Genomic DNA, 27,992 nt, shown 5'->3' with positions numbered 1-27,992 from the left:
GCGTGTGCCCCACCCCCCAATTTATATGTTTAAAACATATTCTTCTTTAGGAGGCTGAAGTAGGCAGATCACCTGAGGTCAGGAGTTTGAGGCCAGCCTGGACAAACATGGTGAAACTCCGTCTCTACTAAAAATACAAAAATTAGCTGGGCATGGTGGCGTGCACCTGTAATCCCAGCTACTCAGGAGGCTGAGGTGGGGGAATTCCCTGAAGCCAGGGGATGCAGGCTGCAGTGAGCCGAGATCCGATTGTACCACTGGACTCCAGCCTGGGTGACAGAGCAAGACCCTGTCTCAAACCAAACCAAACCAAACCAAAAACCTAATATCCAAGGTGATGGTATTGGGGGTGGATCCTTTGGAATGTGATGAGGTCATGAGGGTGAGGCCCTCAAGAATGAGATTCATGTCTTTACAAAAGAAACCTGAGAGAGCTAGCATCCTTTTGCCAAGTGAGGATGCAGCTACTGATTGGGGGTCTGCAACCTGAAAGAGGTTCCTCACCAGGAGCCGCATCTGCTAGTGTCTTGACCTCAGACTTCCCAGCCTCAAGAACTGTGAGCAATCAATTTCTGTAGCTTAGGAGACCCCGAGTCTAGCATATTTTGTTTCAGCAGCCCGAACAGACTAAGATATCAACCATAGTGATGCCCACAGACTGGTCTCCGTCCAGCTTCCAATTTACACACTGGCCTTAAGCAATGCTTTTGTGCCTACTTCATGAGCTGGGTTTTCTGGGGCCCTCCTTATTGACAATGAACAGCTTGTCATTCAAGAGTTGCTTTGGTAACATATCACTAATTCTCCATTCATCTGTCCCACTGCAAACGTCCAGCCTTGTTAATGTCTCCATCTTCTCATTTATTACCCTCTATATTCAGGCTTTATGCTCAACATACCCCAAACTCAGGTCAGATGTTTCCTATGGGAGGACACCCACTTTTTTTGGTCTCCTTCTAAGGCAGGACATCATCATAATAACATGTGCTAATTAGGATACCAAATATCTTAAACATATTTTCTTTTCTAATCCTTAAACATGTACCTTAAAAATCATCATAATCCTAGGAATATGGTGATTTCCCATTTCTCTGAAAAGAGAACTGAGACAATGAAAGAAAAATAAGTTCCTCAAGGACATAGAGCCTGAAGGAGGTTGAGCTGGTATTTGTTTGTTTTTGTGAGACAAAATCTCACTGTAACCCATGCTGGAGTGCAGTGGCATGATCTTGGCTCATTGTAACCTCTGCCTCCCTGGATCAAGTGATTCTCCTGCCTCAGCCTCCTGAGTAGCCGGCATTATAGGCGTGCACCACCACACTCGGTTAATTTTTGTATTTTTAGTAGAGATGTGATTTCACCATCATGGCCACGCTGTTCTTGAACCCCTGACCTCAAGTGATCTGCCCACCTCAGTCTCCCAAAGTGCTGAGATTATAGGCATGCACCATGAGCTGGCATTTTGCATGCAGGTGGTCTGTCTTCTGGTCCTGCATGTTGTCAACGATTGAGTTCTGATGGGATGCTTGATGGGAGTGGTAGGCATTTTGCCTTCATTCTCTACTTTTATTTTAGCACTCACTGTGTCATATACAGTGTATTATTTTAATCTATGTTTGTGCATACACACACATACACAAGATAACACTTAGTAAGATGTACAGATAATCTTAATCATCTAGGCTGATAGACTAGGAAACATGCTTGATTTGCTCAAGCAAACTCAATCCTTTAACTCAAGGAAGCTACAGTGTGGAGAACATCATATGACAGAGGGTAACACTTGCAATTCAGGCATTGTAATGAACCAGTCACAAAGAGAAAGGTGCAAAGTTCTGGGAATTTCTAATGTGAGGTAGAGAATCTTCTGGCAAGGAGGAAACCTATATAGTCTTGGAAGCCAATGAAGAAGAGGAGAGGGGTCAGAATTCAGAAAAGTGATACAAAGAGAAACACTATCACTGGAGACTATAGCTCCTAGCACCCATATATGGACATTACAGCTTTTGTTACACGGAGATGGTCATCATTTTAACCTCATTCTCAATCTTGTGTATCCTGAAACCTGCCACTGGAGTCTCTGCATGTAGATCTGACTGGCGCTTGGAATGTCCTCCACCTATACTTGTTGAATGAAATACCTTCTATGGGATTTCATGTTTGATTTCTACTGAAATGCAATAGGAACATGTTATGTACAGATATTGAATTTTGTTCACATGTATATATTTCATTAAATTTGTTGCATAATGTGGAATGAACTTTCAATTCTATTGAAATTCCTTGGCTAAATAGAGGGCTTTGTTTGAGGAAGTTGGTGTACACTCTCAGTTATTTGCTAATCCAGGTTCTTCAGTGAATCTGTTTTGGTTCGTGTGATTTGAATGCCTTTTCTGGTGTTAGCTTAGGAGTAAATTCATTGTCATAAACTATCCATGAGTAACTGCTGTTCATGTCTTTAGCCTGCATGTTGAAAGTATTTCAGAATGCTATGACGTATATTCAAATACTAGTTTTCATTTTTCATGTTATGATTTTGTGAAATGTGCTTTTTAATCTGATACACTGCAAAGGTGATATGGTATAGCTCTGTGTCCCCACCCAAATCTCATGTTGATTTGTAATCCTCAGTATTGGAGAAGGGACCTGGTGGAGGTGATTGGATCATGGGGGCAGATTTTCCCCCTTGCTGTTCTCATGATAGTGAGTGAGTCCTCACAAGATCTGATGGTTTAGAAGCGTGTGGCACTTCCCTCTTCACTCTTTCTCTCTTCTGCCACCATGTGAAGAAGGTTCTTGCTTCCCCCTCCCCCTCCATCATGATTGTCAGTCTCTTGAGGTCTCCTGGTAATGCTTCCTGTTAAGCCTGTGCAGCTGTGAGCCAATTAAACCTCTTTTCTTCACAAGTTACCCAGTCTCAGGTAGTTCTTTAGAGCAGTGTGAGGATGGCCTAATATAAAAGGTAACAAAAATTATGGTACTTAGAAATGGTACCTTTTTTCTTCTTTGAAATTTAAATTTAACCACTTTTTTTTTTTTTTTTTAAGAGAGCGATAGGGTCTTGTTCTGTTGCCCAGCCTGGGGTGCAGTGGTGTGAGCATCGTTCACTGAAGCCTCGAATTCCTGTGCTCAAGCAATTCTCCTGCCTTAGCCTGCCAGGTAGCTGGGACTACAGGCATGCATCACCACACCCAATTAATTAATTCATGTTTTTTGGTATACACAGGGTTTGGTTTTGTTGCTCAGGCTGGCCTCAAACTCCTGGCTTCAAGTGACACTCTCATCTCAAAGTGTTTGGATTACAGGCGTGAGCCACTGAGCCCAGCCCCCCCAAAAAAAGTGGCTGGTACAATTTATTTTCATACAACCAATCATATCATCACGAATTGGTTTAAAGTATTGGTTCAATTCTTAGGGATGCTAAATACTGTAAATATTATAAAGGTGCCATGAATAACCAGTGATCAAGGAGTAATACATTGAGGTCCCTCTGTTGTACCCAGGACTGTCTCTGTACTGGACATGCATCAGCTATTCAATTGGCTTACTCTATTGTGCATAATGATACCTATCAGTTTGGGAGTCTAGTTAAACAAACAAACTGGAGGGGGCTGGGTCGGGTCTGGGAAGCACTGGAAGGCAGTGGTTATAATTTGTTAGCGTCTTTCTTTCTGACTGTGGTCAAGGCAGTGGCATCTTGGAAATGTCATAGCATTGCTTCACTATCCCCTATGTGGAAAAGCAGTCCAGATCTGTTTATAAACAAGCACTATATCTCCTACCTTAAAGTGTTCTGCAATGTGAGATATACTGATAGTTTCAAGCTGCAGTTACAGGACCTACAGTTCTTGCTTTGATAAGAGAGAACGTAGTCCATCTGCTGTCATGTTCAAATGAAAGAAATGCAGGTAAAATCCTCAATTCAAAAATAAAAACTCCAGACTGATTTCTTGTAACTTGGGGAATTGTTTAACCATGGTGATAAACTTGTTCATGAATATCATAAATGTAGCAGCAGTAGTAGCCCTTGCTGCGAGTCTGTACTGTAGAAAGAACAATGGTAAGGCTTTGTATGTTTGAATCACAAGTTAGACTAGGAGACATCATTTTGCTATCTGCTCTTTTGAGAAGATCCATTGTTCCTATTTGCAGAAATTCCCAGACATTCTGGCTGTTCCGATCATTTTTCTTTCTCGTGCCTCAGGTAGCAAATTGACAGTGGGTAGGAGAGTGTAAACGTCGGGGCAATAGAAATTATGTAAATGTTGCATCCCGGCAAGAAAACTTTCAACCCCTTGAGGTCTTTTAAACAGCATTAATTCTAGAAATTAGATACAAAATTTAACTTTTTCACGCTAATAATGATTTCATAAAGAAAAATTCGTTAGTAAAGGTGACAAATATGAAGTTCTATTGAACATTTAAATTCAGGAATCTCAGTGAGTGCCCCAGGGAAATATTTACCCAGCCAATGACTCTCTGATGTTATTAAGAAGTAATTTATTCGAGGAAGTCTCCATTCATGAGTTTACATAAGAACAATACCTACTTTTCAAAGGCTTGTGTTCTCAGCATAGAACACACCTAATTTACAATGACTTTTGGTTAAAATTTTCATTAGGGTGCTTCAATAGTATTTGATAATTTTAATTCAGTTTTATGAGATCCCAGGTTCCCATTTACAGGAAGAGAAAATGCATAGGAAATAAATTTTTAAAGAGCAAATTCATCTCTCAAGTGAGTTCTGTTAATGTCAGTAGCAAATCTGAGGTGGAGGAAAGTTAACCTTTAGTATTTCTGTAGTAGTCCGTTTGGGCAGAGGTGACCGGTATCCATTAAGAACAATTCAGGTCCACTGTATCAGCACTTTGCATGTGCCCATCTGTGTAGCACTTCCACAAGGGACTCCTTGGTGAAATACTGAAATGAAAAACCAGCCCCACAGTTTAAGTGTACATGTCCAGTACAGAGACAGTCCTGGGTACAACAGAGGGACCTCAATGTATTACTCCTTGATCACTGGTTATTCATGGCACCTTTATAATATTTACAGTATTTAGCATCCCTAAGAATTGAACCAATACTTTAAACCAATTCGTGATGATATGATTGGTTGTATGAAAATAAATTGTACCAGCCACTTTTTTTTCATGGGCATAGAAAAGCAGAATCGAAACAGGTAGCGAACGTGTGCTGCTGGTTCCTGAGACGAGGGTTAGGGAGCATACAATGGCCAGAGATCAGGAATTTAGGTAGGAAAACCACTAGGTAAGACTTTGTCAAGAAGGTGGGACCAGGGCAGACTCAGAGTTCCACATATAACAAGGTAAGACTGGGCATGAGACCAGTCAACCCAATAGAGTGGAATGAGTCTTTTGTAGCAGAAATCTGACTTCCTGCTGGTAGCAGTCTATTTTCATGCTGCTGTGAAGACACATCTGAGACTGGGTAATTTATAAAGAAAAGATGTTTAATTTACTCACAGTTCCATACGGCTAGGGAGGCCTCAGGAAACTTACAATCATGGCGGAAGGTGAAACAGGCATGTCATACATGGCGGCAGGTAAGAGAAGCAAGAACCAAGTGAAGAGGTGAGCCCCTTACAAAACCATAAGATCTCGTGAGAACTCACTCACTATCACAAGGACAGTATAGGGGAAACTATCCTATGATTCAGTTATGTCCACCTGGTCCCACCCTTGACACCTGGGGATTATTACAACTCAAGGTGAGATCTGGGTGGGGACACAAAGCCAAACAATATCACTGCTCCAGAAGGGAAGATCTCAGGGATGCGGTGATCACAACCCTGCCAACGTAATGGGGACTTTGCCCAGTTTGACTGGAAAAAAACAAGTAAAAAAGAGATTGCCAAAAAACAAAACAAAAACAAAAACAAAAAAAAAAACACAACCCCCCGAAAAAATATCCAAAAACCCAAACCCATATAAAATTAAAGATTTTAGCAGTTAAGTTTCCAGGTAAAGCTACCTGGTTTAGACTTCCAAGGTTATAACTTCAAACATTTTCCCCAGGTAATCTGCAATCCTATCAACACTCTCCCAATTTTATCAACCAGTTGAAAGGATCTATTTGCCAACAATGAAATCATCTTCTCACATTATTACCACCATGTTGACACTGTTGAATTGTAAATAAATTTCATGTCATGTTAAGCAGCACGGTCCTGAAAAACTAGCTGCAGTTTGCGTAGCTATGATGACCCTCAATGAAAGATAAAGGAGGGCAAGCCACTCCCAGGCCACCATGACCATTCTGAACTGGCCTCTTTCCCCCGATTCTGCAGATAAAGGAAGAGGACTAGGAAACAATTATTTGGTGAATTTGATCAATGCAGAAAACCAAACTAGATTAGACACCTTCTAAATGTCAGTTTCGCCCTACTAACAGACTTATGTGTGTTTCTTCTCTTTATTTAGCTCATGAAAGTGGCTGTGGTCTACTTAGAAAACAGACTCTTTCACACTTGTCTCAACCCACAGCAAAGAAGGAACTGGCTTCTTTCTCAGTAGGAGCCCTGGGCTATAAAATCAGCCTCATATTAAGGTGGAATTCAAAAGAACATCTCCCTGAATTTTTAGGGCTTGACCTTTGAGACACCGTATAAAACCTCTGAAACCAAAGTCAAAAGCCCTGTGTGTTAGTTGTGTATGGACTTTGCAATCTGTCTAAAATACATTCTGGTAGTATTAGAAGTGAATCTACAGAACTGCCATTGTCATTATAGGTTACGGCTCTGTATTTTATAGTATATAATAAAATGAAATGATAAAAGTGACATTAAACTTTGAATTTCAGTGTTTAAATCACACATTTGATTCATCATTTGGCAGCTAAATGTCTCTTAAGTACTGTGGAAAGTTTTATGATTTAATGTTTGTCTAAAGAATGGAAAGAAATGGGTAAAGCTGTGTCACTAAGTACAGTTGAATGATGCTGCGTAAAACCACTGGAAAGCAGATTGACGGTCTAGTTCCTTTTGGCCTCCAAGAAGAGAAAGACCAAAATCTGACCCACTCTGTATACTTCTGGCCTCCTGGTCCCTAGAGGATCATCAAAACCACACCATGCACAGAATAAGCATAGGGTTTACCTGCTCTGTTACCACTGCACTTAACTTGCCCTGACAACCGTTTGAAGCCCTTCATTACGCCTAAGAAATTGATATTTTGGTCTCTGGTGATTGTTTGTACTTAGCCTCCTGTCTTTGTTGGTTTTGCTCCAACAAAGAGAATCCACTGAGATGTGGGAAATCTTAACTCTCAATGCTTAAAGTCTCAATGAACTAGCTCCTAGTGCTGTGAATAGGATGTGCCTGCAGGGTTTTCTGAAAACCTTGTTGACTGTCCACCTGTTTTTCAGATTTAGGAGCTTCAAAATAGGATGTTCTATTCTTGGGATAGGAGCTGTCCTAGTTTGACAAAGCTCTTATTGCTTTTTTTTTTTTTTTTTTTGAGACAGGGTCTTGCTCTGTCACCCAGGTTGGAGTGCAGTCATGTAATCTCGGCTCACTGCAGGCTCAACCTCCTGGACTCAGGCGATCCTCCCACCTCAGCCTCCTGAGTAGCTGGGACCACAGGCACCTGCCTCATGCCCAGCTTATTTTATTTATGTTTTGTAAACACGGGGGTCACATAATGTTGCCTAGGCTAGGTCTTGAATTCCTGGACTCAAGCTATCCACCCGCCTTGACCTCTCAAAGTCCTGGGATTACAGGCATGAGCCACTGTGCCTGGCTCATTATTTATTACTATTAAAACTTTGTTTTACTGAACCTTCTGGCAATGGAAATCATTTTCCATATCCTGACCCCTCCCCCAAAGTCATTGCTCAAATGTCTGGTAAGAAGGCGGGATGCAGAACAGCAATATCTGGTTTCCAAACTCACTTTGTTCGGGCTCTGACTACAATTAGATAATCGTATGTCAACTTGCACACTGATAGAGGAACAATGCAATTCATGGTGCAATCTGATGATGATGCTAGAGGATTTGTGAAGGTCCTATTACTCCCTAGAATGTCTGCCCATCTGTTGACTCCTACTGAAATAACCACGGTCCTCCATCATCCGTGCTTCATCCCTTCATCCGGAGGTAGGGATCCCTCTGATATGTAAAAGTTGTAACATAGGTAATTCCCCAAGGTGTTATTAATAATAACTAAAGGTACAGGAAGTATGTGTGATTGTTTTGTGTATTGGGGGCAGTAGGGGTCCCTAAAGGTAGAAATTCTGAAAAGGAGTGGAATGACAGAGAATCAGTAAAGAGGAAAAGGAGAAGAAATAGAAAATCCAGAGACCCTGGGGACCCTCTTACCTGCTGACTTTCGCCTTTGGTCCTCCTGTTGACAAAACTCTAGGGTTTTAAAGAATCTAAATTGCTTTTTGTCACCTTCTCAGTTAGAGAGGCTAATCCTAATATTAATGAACACTCTTGAGCAATGAAATTGTAAGGTTTTTTTCTTTCATAACCAAGCCCATTGTATATCATCTACATTACAACTGCTATCCACGCAATGCATATGCATTTTAGGATTAAGTAACTTTTTCTTTCCCATCTGTGCTCTAAAACTGTGCCATATGTCACCTAACAAGGTATTTTCCATTATTCTTTTATTCAGTTCACTGCATGTTATTCCTCTTGCCCCTTGAAAATGAGCCTGTCTGTAATCAGAAATCACTTCCTCTCACAGCTCAGTGCACCTACTGTAGATATGGCAAATACGTGTTTATGGGGCTGGTAATTGGATGAAAACGTTGAAAAGAAACAGAAAGATGGACTGTATGGAAAAGAATGGAAAACACAAGCATGAAAATCAACAAAATCAAAATGAATTAAAAGCTCCAATGAATGAAATCGCTATTAATAGGAGTTATTTATCAGTAACAACGCCCTGGATTTTGCAGTGCTCAACATTCAATTGCAATGACATTTAAAAACTGAAGTGGAGGAGGAAAATAACTTTTGAACAGACTTTCTGTGAGAATGTTTTGAAAATGGATGATCAGTTTCTGTGTATCTTCTGGCTGCCTTTATGCTGTTCGTAAGTCTTCTTGCCCCTGGATATTGAAATACTATATAGTAGGCACAATGTCTTGTGTTAAATTATTTGAGAGGGCAAATTGATTATTCTCTTAAATTTGGGTGCTATTTTGATACTCGAAATTAGAGAAAAGACAAAGCAAGTGTGATCTCTTTTCACAGCGTCTTGCTGCGTGCTGTGAGGGTGGCACTGGGGGCTTGCTGGGCCATGTTGTCAATCCAGGAGTGATGGAGTTCATATACAGCAGACTGCTTCCATTCTCAAAATAGACCCATAGAATTCAGTTTCTGAACAGTCTCCTGATAACTGTTATTCAAAAGACTTTTTACAAAGAAACTGACGTTTTGGGGGAAACACAAGAAAACACCTAGCAATAGAACAAAAGCAATCGTAATACAGAAATGTGCAATCAAACAGTCATCCAGGAATGCTGATATCCAACCACAGGTAGGGTGTTATGTAAATGTGATCCAAAGAGACAATGGATCTGATTCAACGGTAAACTGAATCCAGAAGAAAAAAATATGCAAAGATGAAACAACAGAAATGTTTATATTCCAGGAACAACAAAAAGCAGAAAATTAAAGCCAAGCGAATCAACCAACCTCAGTACTTGTCTAGCAGGTACTCTTCAAACGGAACACCTTATGTCTGTGCAAGAAGCAAGCTCTTACCTGATGGGCCGGATCACTCCTTTGTGTAGCTCTGTAGACCTAAATATGGAAAAAAATAGAAGTCATGAAGCAAAGTCCTCTAATTTGTGAAACATGCTCTATGCTAACATGTAATTTTTAAAAAATTGTTCTTTAAGAAAAACGGTGAAACAATGTGTAACAACTAACTGAGATTAATTTTGTGTCATTTGCTCTTGTAAATTTTTCATTGTGGTCACTGACCTACAGTGAACGTAGAAGTGAAATTTACTTGTGGAAGACTTGCTGTTCCCCATCAGAGGAAAATAATATTGCTGCATTAATTGATTTTTTGATTTCTACTACATCTACACAAATAAGATTTTACTTGGGTTGGTCCATATTACCTTGAGGATTCTGATACCTGTTGGCTACCTTCTATTTTACCATATGAACTGAATGAGAGATAAAGAAGAAACTTCTAGCCCTTCTTCTGTCACAGAAATTCTGTCTACAGACTTAATGTCAGAGGATTATTATGGAAATCTCTTAATCTGTTTTACTTTGATGGTAAGATCTAGACCATTAGCCAGTTGTTTGGGTCAGATGTTTACTGAAATCCATTTACTACATGTAACCTTTTTTATTTTTTAGCTAAGCAATACAAACAAACTTGGTTCCAAAATGGGTTTTAAATGAGTTATAATTCATTTTCATGGTTGTCAGTGGTGTAAGACTGATGAATTAGGAGCTGTGAGGAATATTCTATTATAAATGAAAAACCCGAACTTCATTCTAGAATCCTTGAATTCATGAACCTAGACCAGAGTTTGGCAAACTGTAGCCCATGGGCCAAATCTGGCCTGTTAGTGTATGACTTGTGAGCTAAGAATCGTTTTTACTTTTTTAAATGGTTAAAAAAAATCAAAAGATTTTGGGAGGCTGAGGCAGGCAGATCACGAGGTCAGGAGATCAAGACCATCCTGGCTAACACAGTGAAACCCCGTCTCTACTAAAAATACAAAAAAATTAGCCAGGTGTGGTGGCGGGTGCCTGTAGTCCCAGCTACTCGGGAGGCTGAGGCAGGAGAATGGCGTGAACCCAGGAGGCGGAGCTTGCAGTGAGCGGAGATCGCGCCACTGCACTCCAGCCTGGGGGACAGAGCAAGACTGTCTCCAAAAAAAAAAAAAAAAAAAAAAAAAAAAACACATCAAAAGAACAGCACGATTTCATGGCATGTGAAAATTATATAACATTAAAATTTCATTGTACACCAATGAAGGTTTTCTGGAGCACAGCCATATGCACTTATTTATATATAGTCTGTGGCTTCTTCCATGCTATGAGGGCAGCAGGTGAGTACTTGGAATGGAGAGGGTATGACCTGCACATCTTAAAATATTTACAATCTGGTCCTTTTAGAAAAGTGTTCTAACCCCTGACCTGGGCAGTCATTGATTTCATCCCAGTTGGAGGTTTGGGGCAGATAATGTGATGAGATCCTAACAACTGATGCTGATCAATAAGATAGGTGAATGCTAACTCTTCAGACCATTAAAATAAAAGTAACTATATTTTGTCCTGGGGCCCGTAGGTCACTCAGAGCAGACTACGAGGGGTATAAACATGAATAAATGGAGTCCTTAGCTGTCTGTGCTGGAAGGCCTAGGCTGAACTCATTGCTGTACTTTAGATAATCATCATTTCTACTCTTTACCTGATAATAAGACTTTATTCTTAATATTTGATAAGAATATCTAGATCATTAATTCAATACAGAATAAATAAAACTCTTGAGAGAAGCAAATCAAAATATTTAAGTACATATCTAATTATTATTTACATGAGGAATTTACATGAAGCTAAAAAGGTCTACATATTTGTGTGACTTATACAAATGATACTTAAGCATTTATATGAAATTGAAAAATTGACACAACCAAACTGTATTTTTAACGAAAAGATATAAACACATAAACATACCTATTCATATATACGTAGTAAACAATTAACCTTGCTAAAAGAGAGCTCTGATCTTTTCCCTTGGCCCTGGGAAATCATGGCTAAGTCCTTGGAGTGTCTTTTTTGATATGAGTGTCACTGTTCACCCAGGTCCCTTGGACTGCACCAGATAGGCTATGCTAACACTGTGATTTATGTTAGGGGCCTTGGGCCATGCACTATCCAATTGATTTTTTGTGAAGCTGGAGACAGAGGTCAGCCTTGCATATGGTCAACCGTGTTTATGTAACTGAGCCCCAATAAGAACTCTGGACAACAAGCTTGGTGGGCTTCTGTGGTTGGCCCACAGCATACAAATTTTCATACATCATGTTTCTAGCAGAAGAAAGCACTGTCTGCAAAACTCCAGTGCGAGAGGATTACTAGAAGCCCGGCACTTAGACCAGTCCTGGATCTTGCCCCATGTGCCCCTCCCCTTGGCTCATTTTAATCTGCGTCCTTTCGCTTTGATAAACCAAAACTGTTGAGTATGAGCCCTTTTGTGAGTTTTGTCATCTTTCTAGAAAATTGTCAAACCTGAAGGTAGTCTTGGGGATCCCTAAACTTGCAACTGATGTCAGAAGTGGGGGTGGTCTTGGGGACCCCCAAAACTCTGCAGTATATATACATTTTTTGATTTGTTTACACACACACACATAGAAATCATGATACCAGGGTTTTGCAGATGTTTTTGGGGGGTTGGATAGCATGTGGATTCTAGAATGCTAATGATTCTTGATCTGGTGGTGGTTAAATGAGTATTAACGTATCATTATTCTTTAACCGTAACTATACATTTTATATACTCTTCTGTATGTATAATATGTCAGTATTTTAATAAAGAGGGAAAAGCTCTCCATGGAGCAAGATATTCACACACATTCACACAATGTTCAGTACAGCGACTAAAGCATTCAACTATACCAGAGATTACCATTCTAAGATGAAGGAGAAAAAGGAATAATGTAACATTCATGTATTTAGCCTGTAATTTTCAATGGACAGTGATGTGTATCACCACGTACCGTGTATCTGCTGAATACTTTTAAAAGAGTAATATAAGTAACAGTTTTATTTTCAAATGTCAATATTGTGCTGATAATTGTGGAAACTAAATGATGGATGTATGAGGGTTCATTATCCTGGTGTGCTTTTGGGTATGTTCAAATTTTTTCATGATAAAAATGTTTTTAAAAGTAATACATAGGGCCAGGCATGGTGGCTCACACCTGTAATCCCAGCACTTTGGGAAGCTGAGATGGGCGGATCACTTGAGGTCAGGAGTTTGAGACCAGGCTGACCATCATGGTGAAACCCCATCTCTTCCAAAAATACAAAAATTAGCTGGGCATGGTGGTGGGCACCTGTAGTCCCAGCTACTCGGGAGGCTGAGGTGGGAGAATGGCTTGAACCCGGGAGGTGGATGTTGCAGTGAGCCAAGATCGCGCCACTGCACTCCAGCCTGGGAGACAGATCGAGACTTTGTCACAAAAACAAAAACAGAAAACAAAACACAAAATAATTTACCATTTTGTCCTTAGTCTCATTACTCAGGGGCTACTGCCTATTTTTTTTGTGAAGAGAGCAGTCAGTAAGATGTATTCAAATTGGAGATATAGCATCCTGCACCATCTCCCACCATTCTCGATAAATCACAGCCATCAGTTTTTAAATAAACAAGTATTATTTCAGCTGTTTACAACAACATGCTAAAGTAGGGGGTGGAGGTAAACAAAACTCTTCTGAAATCCCTTTATTTTAGCTTAGTTGTTCAAGGACCATAATCACAATTCCCCTGGTCATGTGAGGGGATATTGGTTTTGATTTATTTGCTCTTTGCTAGGTACTTAGACATTCTGTTCTACTGCTTATATGTGTATCCTAGAATGGAGTATTTGATTCATCTTATTTTGACCTAATTGTAGCAGCATAAACCCCATCTGTGCAGGTTAAATGACTTCAAATGCTCAGATCCCTAGTAGATCCCAAAAGGATCCTAACAGAGACTTGTACCTTCCTCCAGTCAACAGGAACTGGGATCTCTCCCTGTATTTAATCACCTATCCAAGGTCTGGGAATACTGTATGCTTAGGTAAACAGTTTTTAACGGATTGATCACAAGCAAAATTCAATGCTATCAACAGTCAGTCTCCTTCACTCACAGAGATGCATTTGGTGCAGTTTCTGGCCTTTTGGCTGCCACTGCATATCTACATTGTGGGGACCTTGGATTATGCACTAACACATCGACTTTGGTGGGGCTGGAATCAAAGATCAACCCTGCAGATGGTCAACCATGTAACCAAGCCCCCTATGTGTACTATGTGCAGTGCTGTTCCATGGAAATACCACCATCATCTTTCAGGTAGGAAAGATCAGCTGCAAAATAGCATAATTCTTTAGAGCCAGATCATTGAACTTTAGCAGTCACCAGTGCTTACTGTCTGACAAATCTGATTACAGCCTGAAATACAGATGCTGTAATATAGTCACAGTAAGGCAAAAACAATTTTAAATGTTCGTTTTACTTCTTAAAATATCAGATATAATTTCTTGACCTCAAAACAATCAAACAAACCTAAAACACAATTTGGAAACAATTTTTGCTAGATGTTGGGATCCATAAGTACCTCCTATAAAGTAATTTTACAGGCAATAAAGAGAAAAAGATTATAAAGATGGCTAGATAGCTAACTGAGTAGAGAAGTCAGAATATGCCAAAGAAGCAGAGAGTTTTGCCACAGGCTTGCACCAGTAGTTTGCTCAGACAGAGTCATACGTATACACTAAAGACGGTAACTTACTAGGTCATGTTATAAAGTGATTGTCTTTTAAAAGTCACCCAGATTGACTGTCACAAGTCAATTCCTGGCAATTGCATTACCTGCCTTCATCTGATTCCATTGTTCATATGGCCCTAAATAATCAGGCTAGTCTCATTGATTAGTGGCTTGTTCTGGCCAACTGAACAACTCAATCAAATTGACCCTGTGGCAACTTGTCTCGTTGCTTAGCAGATAACAGCTGGGATTCCCCCAAAGCCTGAGTCAGCCATCTTTGAGCACATAAAAGCAATAACATGAGGCTGCTTCCAAGCAAAGAGCACAGTTGTAGAGAACAAACCACTGGGTGGCGCTACCGCATGTTGTTTCAAGGAGAGCTTGGCTACACTAATGGAGGATCTCAAATCTTAATGTGTGTTGACAATCATTCAGTGGAATTTGCAGGTACTCTGATTTCTGGGTCCCATGCCAGAGATACTGGTTCAATATTCTGTGTTGGGGCCCCAGGGATGTGCATTTTTCAATAAGTGCCCAAATAATTTTGATTGTGATAGTCTCAGAGAATCTTAGAGAAATACAAAGCTTGAGTTGCCCTGTAGTCCGAACCTCAACAGTCAGAACTGCTTTTACGTTTCCGAGAGAGGCCATTGGTTTCTACTATCACCATTCAATTCATGGGCTTATGCCAGGACCTTTTACCAGCCATGAATTCTATGACCCAGTAGAAAAGGTTGTAGCCAAAGGCTCTGTCCATAAGCCATAAGACCCACTCGGCCAGTGTATAAATGGTACTTACTTGGTTTCTATGTAAATGATGTGAACCTCCAAAGTATTTTATTAACATCCTGTAACTATATATTCTAATGTCCCCAGAGAGTAATCTTGGCTGATCTCTCTCTGCAGACTATACATTGCTATAGCCCTCATTATTTTACAGCTGTCAAGTAAAACCATGAGCAGCTGGGCTGAACTGGTCTGCTTTTTTGGACCATATTAAAAGACTTTATATTGTTAATAAATGGAAGCAATTAAAGGTTAAGTATTTAGTTCATCTAGCCCTTAGAATAATGAATGATTGTAAAGACAGGTTTAATTTCATTCCCCAAATTTAAATTTGGCATTCCTAGTTATTAAGAGCCTAAGAGTACTTTCTGTTTCTGGTTCCATACTTAGGCAACTTGGAAGCTGCCACTGCATCCTAATAACAAGTAAAACAATGCAGGACAACAGCTCTTCTTAGATCTGTAAAAGAAGTAAGTTCACAGGACAAACCTCTGCCCTCCTAATTGGAAACACATCATAGGCAGACACACAAAAAAATCAGAACATACAGGAGCAGAAACCTCCATGGGAACCAGTGCTGGGGTAGGAAAACTGGAACCGTAATTGACAATGCTCTGGAGGCTTGATGTGAACAAGCCTGAGAACCAAAAGCTCCAGGGGAACCCCATCACACTTCTGTGAATTTTACCTGCAGGAGCTTGACCAGGTCCTCACAGTGCATATAAGAGAAAAATCTCTTAGTGCTTCTGGCATGGGGAGGGGCCAAGGAACCATTTTTGAAACACACCAGATCACTCTATTCTTTTAAACAAAGTCTACCCTTACGAAAAGCTAGTTAACCACGGTCTAACATGCTAGAGTTTTATCAGAGTCTCACTGACCAAGGAAAAGGGAAAGAGTTCAACTCTACCCAGCTGTGTGGCCTTCCCCATGGGACAGGGAAATACCCAGTTCCAGCCCACTCTGGCATTTCGGTGGGAGAAGGGAAAAACTCAACTCTAGCCCACTCCAGTCATCCTGTCTCACCTAAGGAAGGAAAAATAAAAAGAGAAACACTTGGAAAGTTCACAGTCCAGAGGCACAAACTCACTGAAAGACTGAGACCTAATTACAAGGCCACAGAATGCTTCCGCTTCCCCCCACACCTTACCACTACATTATTAAAGGCCTACCAACAGCAGTTCCTCTTCCCAGTACATTATCTGTAGCTACCAAGAAAAGATTACAAGTCATACTAAAAGGCAAAATCACAGTTTGAAGAGATACAGTAAGCATTAGAACCAAACATACTGGGAAGGTGGAATTATCAGGAAGAGAATTTAAAACAACTGTGATTAATATGCTAACGAATCTATGTAAGAAAGTAAATAGCATGCCAGGACAGATGGAAAATGTAAGAAAAGAGATGGAAATCCTAAGAAGGAAGTTGAAAGACATGCCACAGATCAAAAACACAGTAACAGAAATGGAAGAATGCTTTTAATGGGCTTGTTGGTGGACATGACATGGCTGAGGAAACAATCTCTGAGTTTGAGGATGTCTTAATAAAAACCTCCAGAACTGAAAGCAAAGAGAACAAAGACTGATAAAAACAGAAGATTCAAGAACTCTAGGAAAACTAAAAAAAAAAAAAAGACATAAAATGTGTAATGAGAATACAAGAAGGGGAAGAAAGAGAAAAAGAAATACTTGAAACAATAGCTAAAAAATTCCCTAAGTTAATGTCAGACACCAAACCACAGATCCAGGAAGCTCGGAGAACACTAAACAACAAAAATGCCAGGAGAACTACACCTAGGCCTTTCATTTTCAAACAAAAGAAAATCAAAGATAAAGAAGAAAATTCTGAAAGTCAAAGGGGGGAAAAAAACCCCAGCTTATCTATGGAAGGAAAAAGACTCACCTCTGACTTCTCAGAAACCGTGCAAGCAAAAAAAGAGGGGAGTGAAATAGCTAAGGTGTTGAGAGAAAGAAACTGGCAGCCTAGACTCCTATACCCTATGAAGTTATTTTTCAGTAGTGAGGGAGAAATAGGGACTTTCTCAGGAAAACAAAAATTAAGGGAATTTGTTGCTAGTAGATCTCTCTTGCAAGGGGCAAGAGATATTAAAAGAACTACTTTAGAAAGAAAGAAAATAACGTAAGTCAGAACTCAGATCTATGTACATAAAGGGAACACATCAGAAAAGAAGAAGGTAAAATAAAAACATTATTCTTATTTTTTTATCTAACAGGTAACAGTATGTTCAAAATCACAGCAACAATGATTTCAGCTATGTATGCTTGTGTGTGTGTTTGTGTGTATGTATGTACCTCTGTGTATGTATGCTTCTAGATACATATAAGTGAAATAAATGTCAGCAATGGTACAAGGAATGGGAGAAAGGAATTAGAATTATTTTGTTATTATAAGGTAATCTCACTGCCTTTGAAGTGGCATAGTGTTATTTGAAAGCGGGTTTGAATTAGTTGTTCTTTTTGAAATTAATGACTCTAAGGCAACCACTAAGAAAGTAAGAAAAAAAGTATAATATTCTAAGAAAGCAGAGAAAATAGAGTCATGTCAAATCCTCAATTAAACCCACAAAATACAGAAAAGAAGTGGAAGAAAAAGTAGGAACAAAGAACAACAGCAACAAATAGGAAATAGTAACAAATATGGTAGACAGGAATCCAATTATATTGATAATGATTTTGAATGCCAGTGATCCAAATGCAGCGATGAAAACAGACTGTTATAGTGGATCAAAAAACAAGACTCAATTGCATGCTTTCTATAAGAATCTTGCTTTAAACATAAAGATATATACAGATTAAAAGTAAGCGGATAAAGAACAATATACCATGCTACCACCACTCATCAAAAGAAAGCAGGGGTTCCTATATTAATTTCAAAAAGAACAGACTTCAAAGGAAGACTATCAAGGATAATGAAGAACATTAACTAATAGAAAAGGGATCAATTCTCTAAGAAGACAATTGTTCTTAAAGTGTAGGTGCCTAAAATCAGGGCATGAAAATACACCAGGCAAAACCAATAGTACTGCAAGGAGAAATACATTAATCCATGATTATAGTTAAAGACTTTAATACCCCTCTATCAGCAATTCACAGATCCAGCAGGCATACAATCAGTAAGGACAAGCTGAATTCAACAATACTGTCAATCAACTGCATATAATGGACATCTATAAATTTCTTGATCCAAGAGCAGCAGAATACACATTCTTCTCAAGCTGACATGGAAGACTCACGAAGACACACAATATTCTGAGCGATAAAACACTGCTTAGCAATTATCCAAAGACAGAAATCACATAATGTCTACTGTCAGGCCACAGTGGAGTTAAATTAGTAATCAATGACAAAAGAGAGCTGGAAAATCATGAGCTATGTGGAGATTAAACAATAGTACTTCTGTAAAACACATAGGTCCAAGATAAATTTAAAAAATATTTTGAGCCAAATGAAAATGGAAACACAGCTTATCAAAATGTGTGGGATGCAGTGAAATCAACTCTTTGATGAGGGGAATTTATAGCATTGAATGCATATGTTAGAGAAGAAGAAAGATCTAAAATCAATTATCTCAGCTTCTACTGTAGGAAACTAAGAAAACAAGAGGAAATTAAATCCAAAGTAACTAGAATAAAAGAAACAATAAAAATTAGAGCAGAAGTCAATGAAATTGAAAACAGAAACTCAATAAAGAAAATCAACAAAACCAAAAGCTGTTTCTCTGAAGAGATAATAAAATTGGTAAGGTCCTAGTAAGCCCAACCAAGGAAAAAAAGAGAGAAAACACGAATTACAGTATCAGAAATGAAAAAGGGTTTATTACTGCAGATCTCACTAAGATCACGAACAAGGCAAGGATATTCCCTGTCACCACTGCTTTTCAACATTGTACTGGAAATATCAGCTAGTGTAATAAGAAAAAAAATATATTCAGATTGAGAAAGGAGAAACAAAGACAACTTTGTTTGGACATTACATGGTAGTCTATGTAGAAAATCTGAAACATTAACAAAAAGAGAACCCCAAACTCCTGAAACTAGTAAGTGATTATTATGGCAAGGTTATATAAAGTGAATAGAGAGGAGTCAATCATTTTCCTATATACTGGCAATGAATAAGTGGAATTTTAAATTAGAAACACAATACCATTTAAATTAGGGCCCTCAAAAAAAAAAAAAAAACATGCTTAGGAATAAATCGAACAAAATACATACAAGATCTTTATGAGGAAAACTACAAAACTGTTGAAAGAAATCTATACCCAAAGGATTATAAATTATTCTACTACAAAGACACATGCACACGTATGTTTATTGCGGCACTATTCACAATAGCAAAGACTTGGAATCAACCCAAATGTCCATCTGTGACAGACTGGATTAAGAAAATGTGGCACATATACACCATGGAATACTATGCAGCCATAAAAAAGGATGCGTTTGCGTCCTTTGTAGGGACATGGATGCAGCTGGAAACCATCATTCTTAGCAAACTATCACAAGAAGAGAAAACCAAACACCGCATGTTCTCACTCATAGGTGGGAACTGAACAATGAGATCACTTGGACTCGGGAAGGGGAACATCACACACTGGGGCCTATCATGGGGAGGGGGGAGGAGGGAGGGATTGCATTGGGGAGTTATACATGATATAAATGATGAATCGATGGGTGCTGACGAGTTGATGGGTGCAGCACACCAACATGGCATAAGTATACATATGTAACAAACCTGCACGTTATGCACATGTACCCTAGAACTTAAAGTATAATAAAAAAAAAAAAGAAAGAAATCAAATAATAATTAAACACATGAAGAGATATTCCATATTCATGGATAGGAGGACTCAATATTGGCAAGTCAGTTATTCCCAATTTGATTTATAGGTTCAATGCAAACATGATGAAAATCTCAGCAAGTTATTTATAGATATTGACAAACTGATTCTGAAGTTTATACACGTAGGAAAAATGCCCAGAATTGCCAACACATTATTGAAGAACGAGAACGAAGTTTGTAAACTGACACTACAAACTTCATGACTTACTATAAAGCTACAATAAAGAAGACTATGGTATTGGTAAAATAATAAACAAAGAGATCAATAGACCAGAAGACAGATTCCATAAATAGACCTACATAAACATAGCCAACTGATTTTTGACAATGGAGCAAAGGCAATGTGGTGGAGAAGACATAATCTTTTTAACAAATTGTGCTGGACCAACTAGACATCCATATTCAATAAAAAAAAAAAAAAAAAAGAGGAATGTAGATACAGACCTTATACCCTTCACAGAAAAAAACTCAAAATGGATCAAAGACCTTAATGCAAAATGCAAAATTATAAAACTCCTAGAAGATAATATAGAAGAAAATCTGGATGACTATAAAACTCCTAGAAGATAACATAGCAGAAAATCTAGATAACCGTGGATTTGACAATGACCTTTTGAGTATGACACAAATGGCAGGAACCATGAAATACTAGATGAACTGAACTTCATTGAAATTAAATATTTCTGCTCTGCAAATGACACTGTAAAGATAATAAAAAGGCAAGTCACAGAACGGCGATAAATATTTGTGAAAGACACATCTGATAAGGGATTACTATATAAAATATATAAAGAACTCTTTAAACAGTAAGAAAACAATCCAGTTAAAAAGCAGGCCAAATGCCTGAGTGGACACCTCACTTAAGAAGACATACAGGCCGGGCGCGGTGGCTCACACCTGTAATCCCAGTACTGCGGGAGGCCAAGGTGGGTGGATCACTTAAGGTCAGGAGTTCAAGACCAGCCTGGCCAACATGGGGAAAGCCCATCTCTACCAAAAATACAAAAATTAGCCGAGTGTGGCAGCGTGTGCCTGCAATCCCAGCTACTCAGGAGGCTGAGGCAGGAGAATCACTGGAACCCAGGAGGCAGAGGTTGCAGTGAGCTGAGATTGCACCACTGCACTCCAGCCTGGGCGACAGAGCAAGACTCTGTCTCAATTAAAAAAAAAAAAAAAAAAAAAGACATACAGATGGCAAATAAGCATTTGAAAAGATTCACCACATCATAAGTCATCAGAAAAATGTAAATTAAACCAACAAGGAGATACGACTGTACACCTATTAGAATGGCCAAAATTCGGAATACCGACCACACAAATGCTGGTGAGGATGTGAATAACAGGAACTCTCATTCACTGCCGGAGGGAAAGCAGCATAATATAGCTTTTTTGGGAAGACATTTTGGCAGTTTCCTGCAAAACTACACACATTCTTTCTATGTGATCCAGCTATCACAGTCCTTGGAATTTACTCAAAGGAGCTGAAAACTTGTCTACACAGAAACTTGCACACAAATGTTTATAGTAGCTTTATTCACAATTGTCAAAAAGCAACAAGATGTCCTTCAGCAGGTGAATGGATAAATAAACTGTGAGACATCCAGACAATTATTTAGAACTATTTAGTACTAAAATGAGCTATCAAGCCATGGAAGGAGATGGAGCAAACCTAAGTGCATAATTCTTTTTATTGTTTTTTCGAGACAAATAATTCTTTTCTTTTCTTTTGAGACAGGGTCTCACTGTATCACCCAGGCTGGAGTGCAGTGGTGCAATCACAGCTCATTGTGGCCTCAATCTCCCAGGCTCAGGTAATCCTCCCACCTTACTCCTCCAAGTGGCTGGGCGCGCAGGTACATGCCTGGCTAATGTTTCTATTTTTTGTCGAGATGGGGTTTTGCTATGTTGCCTAGGCTGGTCTCAAACTCTGAGCTCTAGTGATCCACCTGCCTCAGCCTCCGACAATGTTGGGGTTACAGGCATGAGCCATTGCACTGGTATAAGTGTATAATTCTAAGTGAAAGGAGCCAATTTGAAAAGGCTACAGACTGCATGATTTCAACTATGACATTCTGCAAAAGGCAAAACTATGGAGACAGTAAAAAGATTAGTGTGGTTGTCAAGGGTTAGAGGGGAGGGACAGATGAATAGGCAGATCACAGAATTTTAGGGCAGTGAAACCACTCATATTACAATGATGAGTACATGTCATTATACATGTGTCCACATCCATAGAATGTAGAATACCAAGAGTGAGTCCTTATGTAAACTACGAACTCTGGGTGATAATGATGTGTCAATCCAGGTTCACTGAGTGTAATTAATGTCCCACTTGGGTTGGGGATGCTGATAATGTGGGAGGCTATGCAAATGTGGGGGGCAGGGATATATGAGAACTGTTTGTACCTTTTTGTCAATTGCGTTGTGAATCTAAAACTGGTCTAAAAATAAAATCTCAAAAAAGTCTAATTGTTAAGTACGAATAACCTTATTTTCATTTTGTCAATTTTTTAACAGAACTTGATCAACTGTTAAGTGTTATGTTTTGTTTGATGTTTGCACCTGGACTGGACCATCAACAAAAGTGTTACGACTCTTGTTAGAAACTCAGATTGGGGCTGAAAGTCAGTTGAATTTAATTCAACAAATATATGTTGAGCATATGCTATGTTTAAAGCATGTAAGAGGCCAGGCGCGATGGCTCACACCTGTAATGTTGGCACTTGGGGAGGCCAAGGTGGCCTGGTGGGTCACCTGAGGTCAGGAGTTTGAGCCCAGCCAGACCAACATGGCGAAACCCTGTCTCTACTAAAAATACAAAAATTAGCCAGGCGTGGTGGTGCTTGCTTGTAATCCCAGCTACTTGGGAGGCTGAGGCAGGAGAATCACTTGAACCTGAGAGGCAGACATTGCAGTGAGCCAAGATTGTGCCATTGCCCTCCAGCCTGAGTGACAAGAGCAAAACTCCATCTCAAAATAAATAAATAAATAAATAAATAAATATTAAAAAAAATAAAAAAACAGGCATATAAGAGACTCAGTCCCTTCCTACAAGAAGCATGCAATCAAACACAAGAAGCAATAATGCTATGAAAATTATGTAAGCTCTTTAAGAATTAAAATTCTCCAGGATTCAGAGGGATAGAGAATAATATCTTGTGAATATAAACAAAGATGTTGTGAAGAGGGAGCATAAACAGTGTCAGTAAAGCACAGGATGTTTTGTGAAAATGACTAATCCACCTGGGGTGGTCTGTAGATTGCATTTAGGGAGTGATAGCAGATGATAGACCTGTAGGCTTTTATCCCCTTATGCATTTGGGTCCTGGCTCCCAGGAAGTCATGGCAAATTACATATTAGAATCCGAATCTGCACATCTTCTTTAGAAAGAATGTGCTATGAATAGTTTGGGAATAAAATGATGCCAGTTAGCTTTTGACAATGCAGTCAGGTGGGAACCAAGCTGATGATCTGCTCTCCAGTTCTGTAGTGTCACCTGATCTCTCTCTGTCTCAATTCTTCCACCTGTGCAGTATAATGCTAGAGTTCTTTCTTATCACAAAAAACATCAGCGTAATAAAACATTTTATTTGACTAGGACTTTACTCTTCATAAAATATCAACCCATATATTCTCTCTTTGATTTATACAACCAGCCTTTCAGATGTTTTGGCTGACATTTTAATCTCTGTTTTGTAGGCACAGAAATGGAAGTTCAGAGAAGAACAATCAATTAGCTAGGGCCACACTGCTTTCAACCTGAGAATCTCACCTGCCACCAAACCACTACTGAGCTGCCTCTCTCCACAGCAAGGTGTGAATAAGGGTGGGTATAAAAATATTTTGTGATAAAGTTAAAACCCCCTTGAGGACAAACCGATATTCACAGTCGTGTAACTAGATTTTTTTTTTTTTATATGTAACTTTTTGTTTGTTTGTTTTTTGTGTCAGGGTCTTACTCTCTTGCTCAGGCTGGAGTGTAGTGGCATGATCTCAGCTCACCGCAACCTCTGTCTCTTGGGTTCAAGCGATTTTCCTGCCTCAGCCTCCTGAGTAGGTGGGATTACAGGTACACACCACCACGCCCGACTAATTTTTGTATTTTTGGTAGAGACAAGGTTTCACCATGTTGGCTAGGCTGGTCTCGAACTCCTGACCTCAAATGATCCCCCTCATCTTGGCCTCCCAAAGTGCTGGGATTACAGGCATGAGCCACTGCACTTGGCCTACATGTAACTTTTAAGAACAAAATAAATCAAAAGCAAAGAATAATAAAACAGCAAATAAAACCTAGTGTCAGAGAGAGTAAAAACAGAAATAGTTGGGTCAATAAGATATTAAGTGTCTTTGACATGATGCAATGTGAGATATGTATGCTGTATTTAGCCCAAAGTGCTTACCATGAATCCATCAGAAACTCATATCATGGAAATGTACCTTTCATGCAAACATGCAAGACAGAGGAATAAGCTAACAGGGTCCATGAAGCAGCAGCCAGTCAAATCCATAAGGTGGGGCATCTGGCAGAACGACTTGCTTAGCCTGTTTTACAGATCAATGTCCTAAATTATAGGATGGGGTCGGGAATGCAGAGCAGTGGGAGGGAAGACTAAAAGGGGACCTGAGGAGAATTTGGGGTGATAACTTGTGATGATTTCATAGATGATTACACATGATAAAAAGTACTACATTGTACACTGTAAATATGTACAGTTTATTGCATGTCAATTATATTGCCATAAAACTGTTAAAAATGTCAATGGTGAAAGCAATTCGTAGAACTACAGGGATGCTCATTGTAAATTTCTGAATCTTTAAGTCTTTCCCTCTAGGCTGGTGTTTTGCCTGATTTATCCATTTCATACTCTTTAATGGTAGAGAAGACTACAGGGCTGGCACGGGTGCTTGTTTGAATCTGTGCCTCTTTGGGGCACATAATTTGAGCAGTCAATTTAGTCAAAGGAATTTTGCTAGTGATGAGGATGTGCAAAGAATCATGGGGTTTGTTTTCATGGTAAAAAGCTACAATGCACTGCCATTCTGAGAAGCTCAGGATAATACTGGCTGGAAAATGGCATGGAGTATGCTCCCAGTGAGTGGAAAGGCTCGGTTTATTTCTATCTGACCTTCTTCTGATTCCAAATTGTGCTTTTATTCCCTGTGTTCCAGCAGATTGGGGACTGGTATTTGCGTGCACAGAGAGGCACCTTTGCAAAATCTCATTTGCATAAGCCCACACACGGGAGAACATTTCCAAGATCCAAAAGTGGGAATAATATTGCTCCTGCAGATAAAAATAAAGGAGCTCTTTGCAATTTGGGAGACCAATTCAGCAACTCCAGTTTACTTACTCTTTAAGTTCTAGGAAATATTTCAACACCGATTTATAGTCGTGATCAGCCTGGCAGCTATTCCTGTGGCCTTTTGTGCTTAAAAACATCTCCATTTCCATGTGTTGACACCTGAGAGCACTCTCGCACAGTCACATACATGCTTTCTTTTATTTGGAAAGAGCTAAATGCAGGGATGCATTTTGAATAGATTATTTTTTCCAAAACAAATGTGTGGTCGATTTTCACAGCATCGACTGACATGGGCAGTCACTAAAATAGAAAGTTGACCCCAAACATTTTTCCAGTTTCTATTGCATAATTAAAACAAAAAGTCAGCTGTTTGAGTAGTAATAACTATAGCTTCCATAGACACAACGCCAGGAGACCAATTCATTTATTCAAAGAGCATGGTGCCTTTCAGCCCTGACATCTTAAAATATTTTCAAATGAAGAGGGACCTTTTGGGTTGCCCGAGATGCATATTCATTTTTTCTTCTATTATTCACATCTCCATCATGATTCCCAACTGACTTATTTTGGAGGGCCTTTGGCTTGTAAATGTATGCTGTGGTGTGTGCATGAACGTACGTGTATGTGTGTGTGAATGTGCATGCAAAACCAAGCCAAACCCTGAAAATAGGCTAAATGTTAAACCAGCTTCTTTCTTACAGGCACACAACCATCCTCCTTAGATAAGAATCTTGCTGGTTTCTGAGATAGGTGATTTCAGGGCCTTCTGTCCTTCCTTGTTTGCTACTTCCCCTACCAATTTGAGACTCATCTTTGATTCTTCAACTAAGCTTAAGGGCAGAAATGGTGTGAAGTGCTTGAGATCATTAACAGGTTGGAGCTGGAGCAGCATGTGGTCACCTGATGCTATGCTAGGCACTGACCCACAACCTGCCCCCACGGACTTACTTCCTCTTGAGAGACACGGAGCCAACACAGCTCCCCGACCTGAACTGAGCTGACTAGTGGAATCTGACAAATGCTGCACATTCGGTAGCTGTTTCTTGACTGAGACTTTTCATCTGGAACAGGGAGAGGTTAAAGTTGTTGGGGGCAATGAATGGAAAGAATGAAATTTGCACTCTCAGGTTGAGTAGGTTTGGAAACCCAGTAAATGAGTATGAAAGAAAGAAAAGCTAAGACACCTGGAAACCCAGCCAGGGCTGCAACAGAGCCAACAGAAGGATTTTCTCTGCTTAGCAAGCAGTGAGAATGATGAAGCCTGCTGAGAAAGTCTCTGACTCTTCATATTCACCGGGCCCTGGCATGGCAGGTGAAACCTTATTATAAGCTTCAGGGACCTTGGCTTCATTCCTGGACTTTCCACTTCTGACGATTGTATGGGATAGGCTTGCATAGTAGTTTTTGTGGAACATTTTCTTAGAACATTATGCCCTTCTTCTACCAAATGAGTTCTTTGTGGACCTTAACATTTAAGAATACCCAGAATCTGGTGTTTCTAATTCCATCTCCTGGAGCATTCCTACATCCTAGCGTTTATTAATAAGCGACTTGTAAAATTATAGCATCACCCTTCTTTTAAAACTAATTTGTGATGCATGGAAATCAGGTTTCAATAAACAGGATATTTTCTTTATTAGGACTCTGTTAACTTTATTTTCAACTACAAAATGGGTGCTCACGAAATAGCAACATTTTAATACCTGCTGGTAGGTTTCTATGTCCAGGGTGGACAACGAGTCTCTGAGGCAGCCTACCCTGCATAATTGTGAGAAGAGATCTTTGAATAGGTTATTCAAGATGTTTAGATTGCAAGAAAAAAATAAATAAATTCTGGCTTAAGAATACATTTACATATATTCATAATATTCTTTATGCATATCATGGATTTGTAATGCAGAACTATTGGAAACTCAATTTGCCGACAATTTCGCTACTTCCACAAATTTGCGGGCATAAGCACTGTATTTGATTTTGATTTCCATGGTCTTCTCCACCTGTGGGCCTATTCGTTGACCGTAGGAACACAATTTGACCTTTTCAGCTCCTTTATTCAGTTTGACATTAATTTTTCTTCTTTATTCTCAACTGGTTTTCATTGTACTTATTGAACAATAAAGGGGCTCTGGGGTCCAGATAAACCTGTAAAGTGCCCACGAATTTTAAACCAAAGAAGGCAACACTACATGATTAAAAGCTTTACATTCTCAAAGAGCAACATGATTAATCCAGTAGCACGGTGTTGAGTGGCTTCACACTGCCTTCATTTGTTGGTATTGTTATTTTTCTTGGTTATATTTGATTCGTTGCAATGACAATTTTCATTCGAACAGTAAATGTGAATCTCTCTCTGCGATTGCAAAAATGTCTTAACTATTTCAGTCATCTTTTAAACTTCCCATTTCTGTCTTTGTGAGGAAAAGGAATGGAAATGGAAGATCCGCCCACAAAGATAGATTCCCCTAAACCACACGCCAGGGGCTACTAACGTAAAGGCAAACACAAAAATTCTCTTACTTTTTTTTGTATGTTTAGCAGAACTGAAGGAAGATGGTTCAAATGGTTTTCT

Source organism: Rhinopithecus roxellana, chromosome 11, assembly GCF_007565055.1.
Source record: "Rhinopithecus roxellana isolate Shanxi Qingling chromosome 11, ASM756505v1, whole genome shotgun sequence".
Classification (NCBI taxonomy): domain Eukaryota; kingdom Metazoa; phylum Chordata; class Mammalia; order Primates; family Cercopithecidae; genus Rhinopithecus; species Rhinopithecus roxellana.
This window is presented reverse-complemented; position numbering follows the sequence as displayed.